Source organism: Uloborus diversus, chromosome 8, assembly GCF_026930045.1.
Source record: "Uloborus diversus isolate 005 chromosome 8, Udiv.v.3.1, whole genome shotgun sequence".
Lineage (NCBI taxonomy): Eukaryota > Metazoa > Arthropoda > Arachnida > Araneae > Uloboridae > Uloborus > Uloborus diversus.
This window is the reverse complement of record NC_072738.1, coordinates 102,451,112-102,465,975: the sequence shown is the minus strand read 5'-3', so window position 1 is coordinate 102,465,975 and position 14,864 is coordinate 102,451,112. Positions and strand designations below refer to the sequence as shown.

The 14,864-nt window shown below is 34.2% G+C and overlaps 1 protein-coding gene across 2 annotated transcripts in view; it reads left to right on the top strand.

Annotated features, from left to right (window-relative positions):
* LOC129227269 (ubiquitin-conjugating enzyme E2 J2-like) overlaps window positions 1-14,864 on the top strand; it is a 60,880-nt gene that overhangs the window by 13,085 nt on the left and 32,931 nt on the right. Inside the window, exon 1 of one of the 2 annotated variants that reach the window (XM_054861787.1) lies at window positions 12,978-13,100. The exons of the other annotated variant lie outside the window; for it this stretch is intronic. The gene's annotated coding sequence lies outside the window, so the exon portion shown is untranslated. Of the gene's footprint in view, window positions 1-12,977; window positions 13,101-14,864 lie in introns of those variants that run through there. 2 annotated transcript variants of the gene reach the window in all.

Below are 14,864 nucleotides of genomic sequence, written 5' to 3'. Positions count from 1 at the left end.
GTTCGCATTGTTTATTCCAGCGAGAAACAACTGCGCCTCGTGCTTTTTCGGCATACTTTCCTATATGGATAGTATTTTAATGATCTAATTATTGCAATTATAAGAGGAATGACTATTGAAGTAGGGGCGAAGTTTTCCTCATTTGAAAGCTTACAAGACAAATTACGGAAGAAGAGAATTTTGTGCATTTTGATGTGCAAGATTCTGTTAAATTGACGAGTGATGTTCATATTCGACACGTTAAAAACATGGAAATGTCGAATTGGTGTATTACAAATTAAAATACACCAATGTTTTTGGCGGACGAGAGTGCCAAAAAAAAAAAGGAAAGAAAACAAAAATGAAAGGAAATTTATAAGTGAGTATAAGTTTTGTGTGTTGACCAGTATAGTACAGTAAAATTAGGCCAAAAAATGGCCAAACCCAAACATCCAAAAAAAAAAAGTGAAACCTGTTGCAAATTACTTCTTACCCTTCCAGCAAGAAGGGGTAAAAAGTCCCAGCACTTTGCGCGTCGGGTTTTGGGGGGAGGGGGGGAGACGAAATAATCCTCTATTTAAATAAAAATAAGTTCTATTATTTAAAAAAAATTCTGAAACCTCGCAGAAACAACTCTATAATAGTAAAACAATAAACTCTCGCATAAAAAAATTCTAATTAACAGGGGTGTACAGGCTGGGGGGGAATGGGGGGGGTGTCCATGGAGCAGCTTTGCGTCATTGGAATTTTTAAGGCAGTTTTTTCAAGGGGTAATTCTTTCTTTATTGAGGACTTTTATTCTTGATGGGTACTCCGTCACACTTAAGGGGTGCGCCATCGCTTTGGGGGGGGGGGGACCCTGAATTTACATTCCAAAATCACAGTGAGTGCACATTTGCAGTGAAGTTCACGAAAAAATTTCCCTGACTTAAACTTTTCCGAAGTACAAAATGACTCACAACGATATGGTAATGTCAGAATGATAATTCTAAAAGATCTAAGCGAGCTCAGTAACCAAATTATTTGTGACTGGAGTTATTAAACTGTTTAGAGCGCTGGGAAAAAAAATCCTGTGCAGCATAAAAAAAGTCCAAATTGACCAAAGTTTCCCTACTTCTTCTTGATTAACTTACTTCAACTTTTCTACAATCTTTTGCCATCACTGTAAGGGTAGGACAAACCGGAATTGCCAATAGTGAGACGGGCAATGCTGCAATTCTGCACCCTCTAAGTCGGTGGGGGTTCTCATTTGCAAACACCAAGCTACCTCTCTTTTACGCAGCTGGTTATGTGAATTATGCTAAATATGCGGACATATACTTGCAACTCTATCTGAAACTTTTGAGTACATTATGCGATAAAAAAAATTTGATTACATCAAACATCAGCTATCCATCGATCTAACGCAGTGACAAATTCAGGTGGTCTAGAACCTGTAGTGATTCAACGATAGAACAAGTCTTGATGAGAGCAATGAGCAATACATCAATAGAATGCTAAATATTTACACCTTTTTGTCTCTCAGTTTGGAAATCACAATCCGTTTCTAAAGCCCCAGAAATTTCTTCAATCTCAAGTTGGTATGGGTATTGCTCGCTGATGATAAGGTGAGTTGCGATGAGACCTTTAACGATCGGGTAGTAACATCAAATCATATTGAAGGCAAACAATTTTGTGGCATTTCTTTGTAAAAGAGGTAAGCAGTTATGTCTTTAGCTTCTGTTACGAGAGTAGTTACTATCTGTAAAGATGTGTAAGCCCAAACCATCTTTTACACCGAATGGTATGAACAGTAAAGATGGAATAACAAATTGCTAAAAACTTCTGGTACGAGTTATGCGCTGATCCTTTATCAGTATTCGATAATTCTGGTTTCAGAAGGAAAGAAATCCTGTATCGTTAAAGTACTATTATCTGAAGCAAAAGGTTCATCCAAAATCACAGAACGAACAGCTGGTGCAATATATGAGGCAGTGAGAAGCAAAGGGATGTAAGTGGACATTTTCAAGTTTTGAATAAAACGCGTTTAAAGATAAGATCCTAGGTAGACTTTGATTGATTTTTTTTCTAAATCATGCTGTGTAGAAGCAACTACCAGGTCTACTAGGACCATTTCTTGCCCCAAGATATAGGAGAGGTTCACCAACCATTTGTACTGGTTATCTCCAAATTTTTATTTTGGCTTTTGCTTCTCACTGCCTCATATGTAATAGAAGGAAGATACCCGCTTGAACATATTTTAGGTAATGATATGTAAGTTTCAAGGAAATATGCCAGCAATGCAGCGTGTAGGTCACTTGTAAGTATGGGAAAGCTAGTGTCATTTTTGATGGGTGTAAAGAAAGCACCACAGAAATATAAATGAAGTCCTATTACAACAGCCAAGCCTTCTGCTCTAGAAGACTTTCTGCGTCTCAAATCTTGTGCTTGCTCTGAGGGGTTCATTGGATATAGTGAATGTTTGAAAAGTCTGAAAGTAGACTGAAGTGCTCAATTATATGCACAAACTGTTTTAGATATAGCTGCAACAATAACGATTTTGTTGAGGATCTAGATTCCAAAAAACATCTTGATAACGAAGACTTTTTGTTACAAGTTTAGGAGAAATCATTTGAAAGCAAAAAACAGTTCAGCGTTATTTTTCCGGCCATTTAATCAAATGTGCACCATCAGAGGGGGTGGGGTGGGGAGGATAATATTTTAGTACATAATTTCGTTTTGGGACGTGAGCTACTGTTCTTATGGGGTGGACAGTCCTGATTTATGCATTTTAGATTTGCATGAAATAATACTTCTACTTGAAATAAAAGGTGGGGGGGGGGGGAGGATTTATTTTATTTGGCAGAGGGGGGGGGGGGTTGTAGCTTTGAGAGGAGGTGCACCATCGCTCTTGGAAAATGGACACACTTTATTTCTAACAATTTTCTTAGCATAAAATAATGTTTCCATATAAAATGTATGGAGGGTGGGTTCGGGGGTATTGCTTCGCTTTACGGGGATAGGGGGGCTCTGTAGCATTTGTGGGTTTTGTCATCCCTCTTGGAGGTCAAACACCTTTAATTTTATGCTTTTAAATTTAGTGTAACATAATATTCTCACTTTAAATTTATTCTAAAAATTCTGAAAAAATACACAAAACTGCAATTTTTAGATGCCCCCCATTCCAAAACCCGACGCACAATGGGGTGGGACTTTTTACCTGTTCTTATTGGGAGGGTAATAAACAATTTGCACCAGGTTTAGCTTTTTTTTTTTTGGATGTTTGGGTCCGACCCCTATTTTTACTGTACTAGTACACCGAACTTACATATAAGAAATATAATCTAATTTTCTTACAAGTTGCTTCCTCTTTAAAAAATAATACTATGTTGCATGTATTAGCTGTTTTATAAGGTTATAAATAAATGCACTGCTCAAAATGTGTCGCAATTCATTAATGACTTTTAAGTTTGCCGATGATTGGTTTTATGAACGTATTTAGTCACTAAAGAAGATATCTATTATTTTTGAGACCTCGATTTGGTGTATTTTTAATCAACATTAATGTAGCTTTCTGTTTGATAATACATTTATTGCATTGACTGACATTTTTTATACTAAGAACTCCTACAGCTCAGCAGGCAATTAAAATAGCAATAGGTAATTATTTTATACTTAATGCCAAATTGCTTCGTGTAAATATCTTTTCAATAGTGTTTTACAGCTCGTTTACTGTGTGTTATTCTTGTTGCACTGTAATGTTTGTATTATATTCCTGGCTTCTTTTTTCTTTTCATGGCAATGCATTACTAGGCCAGTTTTTGTGAGGCTACTTTTATCTAAATATGGACAGCATCTTGTCGAGTAGATGTAAATAACAGCTAAATTGTTAGTGATTTTGACCTGGAGTTTATGGCAACTATGACGTTAGGCGACTGCAATGGTTTGACGCGCATGAACAAACGAAAAGTACCCAAGGATAATTTGGTAAGGCAAATTTTAATTAATAAGTTTAATTTATGTTTCACAAAAGAACTAGATGTGCCCAAAAAAACAGTATTGAAAACTTCAATTCTTAAAGAATCAAAATATTTATTTAAAAATTGATGCACCTAGTTAATCTATTACAAAATTGTTTCGCTCGTCCTTGCATGTCGATAATATGATTTGATGCGGGTAAAATGTTACAATGTATTTAATATTTCACTATTGAAGTGTAAATGATGTTTGATGCACTTTTGAATCCATTGGGAGACCTGGAATCCTATTTTCTCAAGTATTAACCTTGAAGTGGCTACTGCTGAAGCACTGATCACAACTGGTGTGTTTATCTTATATGTCTGTGAGCACTCCAGGTTAAAATGCATCATGTACAAAGCATTTCCCCGCTTGACATTTGGTATTCTTGATTTTTTTTCTATGCACAGAAGGCAGAAATTCATATTAATTTATTATAATTGTTCTCCTTTTGGATGCTATTCTATATTGTTCATCTGAGTAAGTAGAAACGTGGTGTAATAGACAACAGAAATATAATAATTTGTTTATTAAAACAGTGAAAACTCATGCATTGCGTACTATTCCATTGTGATGCATTGTAAAATTGTTGCATTTAAGATTTAAATTAAATTGTTTTTTCCCCCCATAGTTAAAGAAGTATTTTGGGCGTGCAGCTTCAGAAACTGAATTCCTTACTGAATGGTACATGGTAGAGAGATTTGGCTTCATTTACTCTCAGTCATTTCCTCTGCTTGTACTTTTCAGTTTAGCCTGAACCTGAAGAGTAACAACTGAATCAACAGAAGTATGGATCTGTATGATGTTTCAAGGGTTTTCATCTGTAAGAGGTAATCAAGTAGAAAATCATACAACTTTAGTTGTATGTAGTATTTTTAAAGTAGATAAAGTAGTATTTTTACTTATTATCTTAGTAATATTTTTAAAAGTTGATAAATGACACAAGCTTACATGAACTTTTTCCCATGTATTCTAACTTGTGATTGTTTATTGATTTGTGTTCAAAAAAAGTTAAGCAGAATAAGCTATTAAAAACAGCTTGTTAACCTATTAAAACTATTAAATAAATGATTTAATTAGAAATAGATGAGAAATATAATACAGTTGACTCTATCTAACGACTTTCAGGGGACCACAAAAGAATCGTACTTAAATAGAATGCTTCTAAAACTGCAGTGGAGTATCTGGGACTATGAAAAGTCATTCAATAGAATGTCGTTAAACAGAACCAACTGCAATTTGATATTTGAAAAAGGAGAAAAAACAATGCATTGTGTATTATTCCAGTATGATTATGATGCATGGCAATATTTGTGCATTTAAGTTTTAAATTAAGTTGTTTTTTCCCCCTCAGTCCAAGAAGTATTTCGCATGTGCAGATGCAAAAACTGAAAATTTCTGACTAAATGGCACATAGTAGAGAGATTTGGCTTCATTTGCTGTCATTTCCTCTGCTTATGCTTTTCAATTTAGTCAGAGCCTGAAGAGTAATAACTGATTCAACAGAAGTATGAATGTGTGTGATATTTCATGAGCTTTAATCTGTAATAAGTAATCAAGGAGGAAATTATTCAACTTTAAAATCATCAAATAACAAGTGTACATGAATTTTTTTCTTATGTTCTAACTTTTTATTAATCATTGATTTGTGTTATGCAGTTGACTCTAATTCTAATATTTTTTTGTCTCATAGATTTCATTGGGTCCCTAACTCTTGAGAAGGCTGTGGTTTCTTCCCGTAACTCAAAGGTTATAGCCGGTTTTTTCAGGACTTTGAGTACAGTGATTGAGAGTTAACTGTACTATGTAGTATTTTGTCTACACATCTGAGGAGCAAAAGCTAACTGTGTTAGCTTTTGCTAACTGAGCTGTTAGCAAAAGATAACAGCTCAGGCTCATTGATCTCTTGAATTTACAGTGATTGGCATAGCTAACCTAAATTAATTTTTACTGTGTAGTTGTTAAGTAATTTTTATACCTTCTGACACCTCTTTACACACCCCTGATGAAAAACTGTTACGCAATTTTACTCCATATAGAGATGTTTGGAGCTTCTTTAGATCACCTGTTTCTTTCATGTCTTAATATCTCTTACCCCATCTTTGTTAATAGCAAACATAATTTTTGTAAAATAGTTTAAATGAAAATTCAGAAAGTAAATTTTTAAGCTCAATGGAAGACTAAGTTGGAGCATATTCTTGAAGATTTAAATCTTGGATCCTCCTTTTTCTAGATATTTGCCTAGAAGCTTGTTAAGACATCCTACGTAGAACATTGAAGGAACAGTGTGAAGCAGGATAATGGTAGAACTAACGTAACATTGGGGCAAAATATTGAAATTATTCTGTGTAATTTGTCTGCTTGTCATCAAAAAAGGGTGGAAGTATCTGAAGACATAACATGCCTCATAATTCATTTAAGAGGAATTGGTTAATTTTTAAAAGGTTTTTACCATATTGTTTGGAGGCTTGCTCCATTTCCCTTGATCAAATCCAATTTGTTAAACAGATATATTTCTGTTTCATTCATGAAGAAATAAAGATTTGATCATTTGAATTGGTACCTACTATGTGCATATTTTTGGAAGCTATAAATAAAGTTCTTGTATCAAATCTCTGTGTCTGTATATTTAATGTTTTCTACCAAATTGTTATAAATTTTCTGCAACCTCTCAAATTAGCTACGATATTTTTTAACAGCTACATCTAGCCATTTCATTTAAATATTAGAAGTGTGGTGGAAAAAAAAAAACATTTTAATCGTTTGAAGTTTGGTTGCTAATATTGCAAATAAGTGTTGGTTCAGTTATGTTAGGACAAATGATGAGTAAAAGAAATTGTCTCGGACGTGCACTGCTCACGGATCCTTCAAGTGTGCATATTGGAGAGGATATGCCTTTCTTTTTCAAATTAATACATGATTTATAATTATTTATCTGTTTTTAGCTGATAGCCCTCACACATTTTCACTTGTTTTAGTTTTAGCCATGATTTCTTAGATTTCAAAATTTTGTTTCTTTCCTCTCTTTTTCAAGATTCTGTCATTTTTTTTTTCAAGCATTTGCAGCGTAGCACATTCTAGTCAAGAGACCCCACATTAATACAAAGACCACACACAAACTTTGATTTCACAATTTTACTTCAAAACGTATAAATTGTTGTAACTTGAAAAAAAAAAAGGCCCTAGCATTCATTTGAATTTTGACGTCTTGATTTCAAATTATGTTTTTCGAAATCATAAATTGCGATAGGACCCTACTCGTTGAGTTTCTTGTTTCTATGTATAGAATGGAAGTAGAGGACAAATTCACACTCATATCATGACCAGTGATTTTCTAGGTTAGGTAAAAGGAGGCATATTCTTAAAAAAAACTAGTAATTAGGATGAGGTAATAAAGATATGACCAAATTGCACTCGTGCACTTTTCATAAAGATTAAACTTACAACGTATAATGTTATACTTTTATAATTACCAGAAATAAGTATTTTTAGATGTTTTTCCTGAAAATATTTGATTTTACACAAAAAAAACCCTTTATGCAAAAACTATTTGAGATAAGCCTTGAATGCAGACGATTTGTAACCATGACGACGAAAATAAGTCTCGCCAAATAAATATTTAAAACATAAAATTTTTATTCGTTTATAAATATTTTGTTAATTCCCTCATTATTTGGGGTTTGAGTATACATATTTAATGTTTGTTTCCTCCTATTATGGAAAGAAAAAAGGAAAATAATTTTTTTGATTAATTTTGTATTTAATGACTCAAGAATCTCAACGGAATATCAATTTTCCTTGATGTGGAGTTGAGATACGTCCATTAATTAGCATATCGATCGCTTAAATTTATTTTACCGATTAATCTTTAAAGAGATTATTCTTGGCGCTTCCCCTCCCCCCCCCCCCTACCCAACCTAAACTCCAAATTCGACCTACAGAATCTGCTTTTCCCACTTCTGTAATGCGCTAAGGCAGTTGTTCCTAACTATGACATGAACGGAAAAATCGCACTTTTTTTTCTTTCTAGGAATAAATGGTTTTGAGTTATTTATTATTTTTTTTTTTTTGGACCAACGTTTCAGGAGAGGTTTTGTCACCAACCCTAATCTATGCTAGACTGGCTGGGAGTTGCGCCCCCCCCCCCAAAGGATGAATTAATTTCACTATTTTAGTTATTACTTTTTAATTGACTTTTCTTTTGCATTTTTTACGTAGTTAATTAAAAAGAACACAAAACACACACAGCATATTTGCTTGCTAAGGAAGTATTACTGGAGTCAGAGGCTCAGAGTTGCAGAATACATTTAACTCACTAGTTTCGAATTCAAGGGAGCGTATTATCGCGATTCGTCCACTAATTCTTCTTTGATGGAATCAATATAATTATTTTGATTTTTTTTTAAATTTTATTTATTTATTTTTTTAATTTGTAGGCGCACCTAAAAGAGTCATTTTGATCCAGGAACCTATTTGCGATTCTTTTTCAGCTTATAAAAAATGCAAAATGAAAGAAATCATATGGTAGTTTCTTGGAAAAACCATGATTTTTAATGGAAACGGCATGTAGTATCAATATGTTATCTCAACTGTATCATGGTTTCAAGAACAAATCAGCAATTGTTTTGAAATTCACACAAAAATAGTTTCTGAATTCTTCAGTAAAACTTATATGTTATGATTTTCTTTATAAATTAATTTAAAAAACTTCAAGTGAGGTATGGGTTTATTTACTAACTTTGCCCTTTTGTTATAACCTTAACGGCAATGTTCCTGAGTAAAACTGCTCATTGTCTAGCATCTCGGTGAAATTATATTGGGTTTAGTATTTAAATGGCTTGAAACATTAAAGATGTTTTCGGTTCATGTATTTCACATGTTTTCGGTCTACATTAAAAGTATATTAGTGCATAATATTCATGTACTTCGAAGTAGATTCCTCGATCTAAAGGAGAAATAAAAAACATTCACTTTTAAAAATAAAGTCATTAAAGCTTTGTTATGAAACATCAAAGGTGACGCGGGAGGGAGGGCTATTCAATTTTCCGTACCCCCTCCAAATGATTTTTCTGTATCCGCCCCTGCTGGCTGGTCGTCGTATTCGTATTAGTTAATCAGCACAAAGTACTTTTTTTTTTATCAGGGACAATTGCCACAATAGGCCATATGGTCGTGGGGAGGGAGGTTCAGGCTCGTTATTTGGACAGTTTGGTCTTAAAAAAAGGTAGTCTCCGATTGAAAAAACTATAAGATCTTGAAGGAAAACTTAAGCTCTGGCGGCCCTGTATTGGTAGCCCAATTTTTTTCTTGAAGGGGCTCTGTTTTTTATTTTACTTTAAACTGAGCAGGACCGGATCTATAAATTTTGTGCCCCAAAATCTGTAGGGCCATTCCCCTAGTAGTATGTTTGTGACGTAATTAAGTCTTTGTGTAGTTTTTTATTTATTTATTTTTTTAAATTTTTTCCCCAATTTCTTGGGACATTGGGCCCCCCGCAACGCGGGGTGTGCAGGTACGCAGATCCAGCCCTGGAACCGAGGACACTCATGCTCCCCTCTCCCATTGTACATATATACAGTAGGGGATTCATAACTATATCGTCCAAAAAATAAGCTGTGCTGACTGTGCGTAGATCAGAAACACGGTTACAAAGCAAGATTCATGCTTAGGAACAAATGACGTTAACGTAATGCTGACGCGCGATATGCATACAAAGTCAGAAACCGAAACAGAAGCAGTGTCGGATTTCTCTCCTGAAGAAATACTAAAAATGATGCTGAACAAAAAAAGTCAACAGTTTCGGAATAGCATCGACCTTGCCAAAATGTTCATTAAGATAAAGTATAGTTGACATTAGTCCAAAAATTTTTTTATAACGGGGGGGGGGCATCGACCCCTCCCGATCTCCAAAAGTGACTATCTTGGAATGAAGAAACAATTTAATAGTATCAAAAGAGTGCCTAAATCTTTCTCATGAGCGATGTCCTAACTCCATTTAACCCCTTGATATATCATATTGATCCCGGAAAATGGGAGCCCATATGCAACATTTTGAGAAGAGGGGGACCAGATATTTTCCTCATGGTGTAGCAGGATATATTTTCCCCGTGGAAACCGATTTCTGTACAGATTAGAGTTATTAAAATTTGACATTTTTAATAACTTATTCATTAGTAGCTAGAGAAATGTTAATACATTTTTGCGAAGAAAAAATACTAAAATCAAAGAAGTTCTGATTTCCGAGGGTGCCCACCTGGGATAGGGGGGGGGGGGTCATGGCGCATACTGCTCCATTAAAATATTTATAGGGAGGGGTATTTTTCTCATTTGGGGGAAGGAGCTCAATACTGAGACGAGTGCGCCCTTGCCCTTAGGGTGACGCCTCTGTGATTTCTAAGGGGGAAGAGGGGAGGGGTTGAGCCCTCACTTGCCACCCATATGAGCGTCTATGACCGGAGTACCCCCCCCCCCCATAAAGAGAGTCCCTCTAAAATGAGGATAAACACATCACTTAAAACTACCCCCTTAAAAAACTAGTTAAAGCAGCCTGTGCACCATGAACTCTCTCTCTCCGCGTATATTTCTTCCTAATAAATAACGTCAACAGTCCTGTTCAAGCGACGCATCAAATTAAGGACAGTAGTCCCTGAAAAGCTTCATTTGAATGACAGGGGTGCTCATCCCCGATGGGCAAGGGCGCATCTCCTCTCAATATCGCAAAAAACACCCGAGCAAGAGTCCCCCCGAATGAAAAAAATACCCCTAAAAGAATCCCCCTAAAAACGCCATGATCCTCGACCTAGGTCGGTACCCCTGTGAAGGAGGACATTTAATACTCAAGAAATCGAGCTATATTATGAAAAGAAAAACATTCCCCAAAAGTCTCCATTAGAGTATTAAGAGATCTCCTTTCCAATACATTCCTCTTAACCATTTCCGCCCTCTAAAAATCTCCGTAGGGACTCTATAATACTAGTTCGAAAACCCATGAGAACTCTAGTACTAGTGCATTCTCCCCTCCCCCCCCCCACAAAAAAAAAAAGGAAAAAAGCAAATTCAAGGGAAGTCCTCATCGCAATTCGCAACTCCAACGAACTATAGGGGGCACTGAAGTCACTGTCTAATGGCGGAATTGAAAACTACAACAAACGCACATGGTAACGAAGAAAATGCTAAAAGTGTTGTGATTTTTGTTGTAATGTATGATTTTTTCGCTTTATTCTTTTAAAATTAATTTTCAAAGTCTTGTGGATATTCTGGCCCACGTAGAAAGAAATGAGAATTCAAGAAGCATTACTAAACGTCAAAGATTCATGCAAACTACGTAGTTCGTAGTTCTAAGCAGCTATTTCCACGATGTTGAATTCGATATTTATCAATTCTTGATAAAACTAAATAATAATTGTGGCCTGACAAGAATAACAATTAATGCTAGAAAATTCAATGTGACATTACAAATTGTTATCGAAAGAAGATGATACTTTTTTGCCTTGCTTGGCTAGCGCTTATTTTTTTTTCCATTTGTAGTTGAGTTATTTCTCTCGAATTCCCGAATCGGTTCATTTAAAAATTTTCTGTTTCGATTTTTCTAATTTCTGAGTTACGATTTAATTGTGTCATGTTATGCAAATCATCAACAAAATTCTCACGGATATATGGTGGTAGTTTTCTTTTCAGTTGATTGACCATTATTTCCTTTCACTTATCGAATTCTGTAATCTTACTACCATTTTATTCCACTCATGATAAAAATTAAAAATGGTTTAACTAAAAACGCGAAATCTCGCCAAGGCTACTTTGCTCGCACAATACTAAAAATTAATAACCCTAAACAAATTTGGCGAAACCTTTCAGCTGAGAATAAAAGGAATAAAGTAAATTCTTTCTCGGTTATTCATTTTGTTCTACGATAATATATTCAAGAAAATATTTTGCATACTGTCCATTCCAACTAAATGCTGCTGTAAAATATGGTAAGTTTAATTAATTTAAGATTAAAAAAACCCCCATATTCTTACAAATTCATACAAAACAATAAAAAAATTTACCTGGTATAACGTTATCCAATTTTGTTAATCCAGAGTTTTCTTGTTTACGCTTCCACCATTTAATACTTTTGAGAAGCTTAGAAGCTTTCGAAATTATTTTGAGAAGCTCGAGAATACTACTAAGGGACGAATTAATTTCTGTTGTTGAAGGCGTTCTTAGACATGTTGAATGCGTTACTCAGAACAAACTGACCGCGTTTACGTCAACAGACACACGTGATGCGCAACGTGGCAATGTTTTAGGTGCAGACGCAGTTTTATAAATCACCGCAAGGTAGCGTATTCGAGCGCTGGAGTTCCGAATAAGGATCCCACAAAATTCTCATACACATCAGCATTTCAATCAAAAAGGAAACATTTAAATTGCTTTCGCTTACGACAAAGCCTCAAAGCTTTTGTAACATTGATTCCGAGCGTATTTCTCTGTACGCAAGAAAAAAATGGCAACCGACAATATTACTCAACTGTATAATTCGTCATGTAATTTATTTCCTGTAGAATTAGAAGTTTTTCGCCAAAATGAGCGATTATTTTGCCAATAAGTAAGCCCTACTGGAGTAGACTACGTTAGCCAATCATAGCTGCTTATTTTCGAGGAGTAGTAGCAACGTCCCTGCACAAAACTCAATCACAAAATCTTAAAACTTAATTAATATTCAATGAAATATTGAAAAAAAATCTTTTTTCGTTTTTTCATCTTCATTAATTAACTTCGATTTGTGCTCCTTAATGTTGTTATTTCTTATTTTGCATTTAAGTGTATGTTCGAATAGAGCAGCTATATAAATTAACCGGTTGGTTAATTTAATGACGTCAATGGAAGCTTTCATAAACTATAGTCACCGGTAACCACGGTTAACTAGTTGCTCTATTCGAACATACCTTATGTATATTTGGTAGTTTTCTATTCCTGCTAAAATTCAACTTTCATCTCAACTTCACTGTCAAAACTGATTGCGTTTGTTGTGTTTTTTGGTGTTGGAAAAGAATTTTTTTAAAAAACAAATTTTCTTAAAAAGACATTTGTTATTGCATCTTGAAGCTCAAAGAGAATTTATTTCATACAAGATTTGTAAGGTAATTACATTCGATTTAAAATTTTCAGAACCTTCTCTTCTACATTATTTTGAATTTCAGTTTAAAAGTTAAGATATTTACACATTTTATTGTGAATTTTTCTTTTAATCAATGCAAGAATTGTGATTAAATTTATATTCACGTGCTACTGTTCTTAAGCAGTTACGATGTCCTTTCATGATTAAACATATATTTAAAAAAAAAAAATTACAGTAATTATAATAGTGCATATTTCATACATTGAAAATCGGAAATACTCCTCAAAAAGTTGGCTAAGCGTGTTTGCAGGCTTTTTGTGAACAACATAGTTTGGTCATCTTTTTCAAAATGGAAAAAAGAGAAGCATTTGGAATTTTAAAAATATTTCATTTCTGTACTTTGTTTTTCATTTAATATAAAAAAATCAAACATTCTAAATTTTAAAACTAAAAATGTTTTATGTGTCCTCTTTTGCTGTCATCTTCTATTCCATCCTTAAACATTTTTTTTTTAATGGAATTGATTACTATTATGGTTATCATTGTTTTCATCGATTTCACTCCAGGAGCATAGGTATAGGATATTTGTTCTGGAGGAATCCAAAACAAATATGAAAATTTTTCAATTTAAAAGTTTGAAAATATTAAAATCCCCATTCACAGTGAGTTGTTTGAAAAATTTTTGGGAGTGGGCCCCGGGCCCCTTTGGCTTCCCCTCTAAAATATGCCTAGTTTCAGTTTCACTCCTTCTCTGTCCAGTAGTTTCATGCCTTGAAAAACCCAAAACTATGTATATTCATACATACTATGGAAATATTACACTTAGCGTAAGAAATCCTTCAAAAAATCACTGGTCCTGTAAATCAGCACAATCATAAAAATATACTGGTCCTTTTTGCATGATATGAAATTTGTTTAAAACATTTACTTAAAGTTTTATTTAGTAAAGTTTGATTGAAAGTTTTATTTACGTCTTATTAAACCCCCTATATATAGGAACTGGCGCATCAGCTTAAGATGAGCCATTTTGGGTTGGAGCAGGTGTTTGAGTGGTTGTCTTTTGTAGCGAATTATCGCGTTTAGTGATTTTTCACTGTGAGCGATAATTAGTGTGAATTGTTTGTTAAATAAAATAATATTTTTGGCCAATTCAGTTAAACCCGAATTTTGCTGTGTTAACCCCAGCTGCGCTACAATGAAAAATCCGTTTCAAAATGGCTAAAATTAAGCTGAGGGGCAATTCCATGGTGTCCGACGTAAAAAACGAAGAAAAATTTCTCAGTTTTAATTCCATTTACCAAATATAAATTTCCAAAATGATCAAATTTATTTACAAGATACTTACTACATCCCACTGAATAAAAAATCATGTTAGTTTTTAAAAATAGATCCCTAAAGTATAAATTTAAAAAATTTAAAGAGTTGGTGTCGGACGCAAACACACAAATAGTAAAATTGATGGTTCACTTAAAAACTATTAAAAGTCTGTGAATTAACTTACATTTTAATTTTAAAAACAGCATAATTCTAAAGTATACTTATGATTTAAGCATATTTCACAGCTTTCAAATGATATTATAAAGAATAGAATTATTTAAAAAATATTTTTAGCTTGGTGTCGGGCGTAAATTTTTGGGACACTGGGATAAGTGGGTCACCCCCCAAAAACTGAAATAGCCATATAGTTTTTATACTATTTTACATTGATCATGTCACGGTTCATCAGCGTGATTAGTTTTGCATATATTTGGGTTACCTGGATTTTTTTTCTAGGGCAGAAAACTTA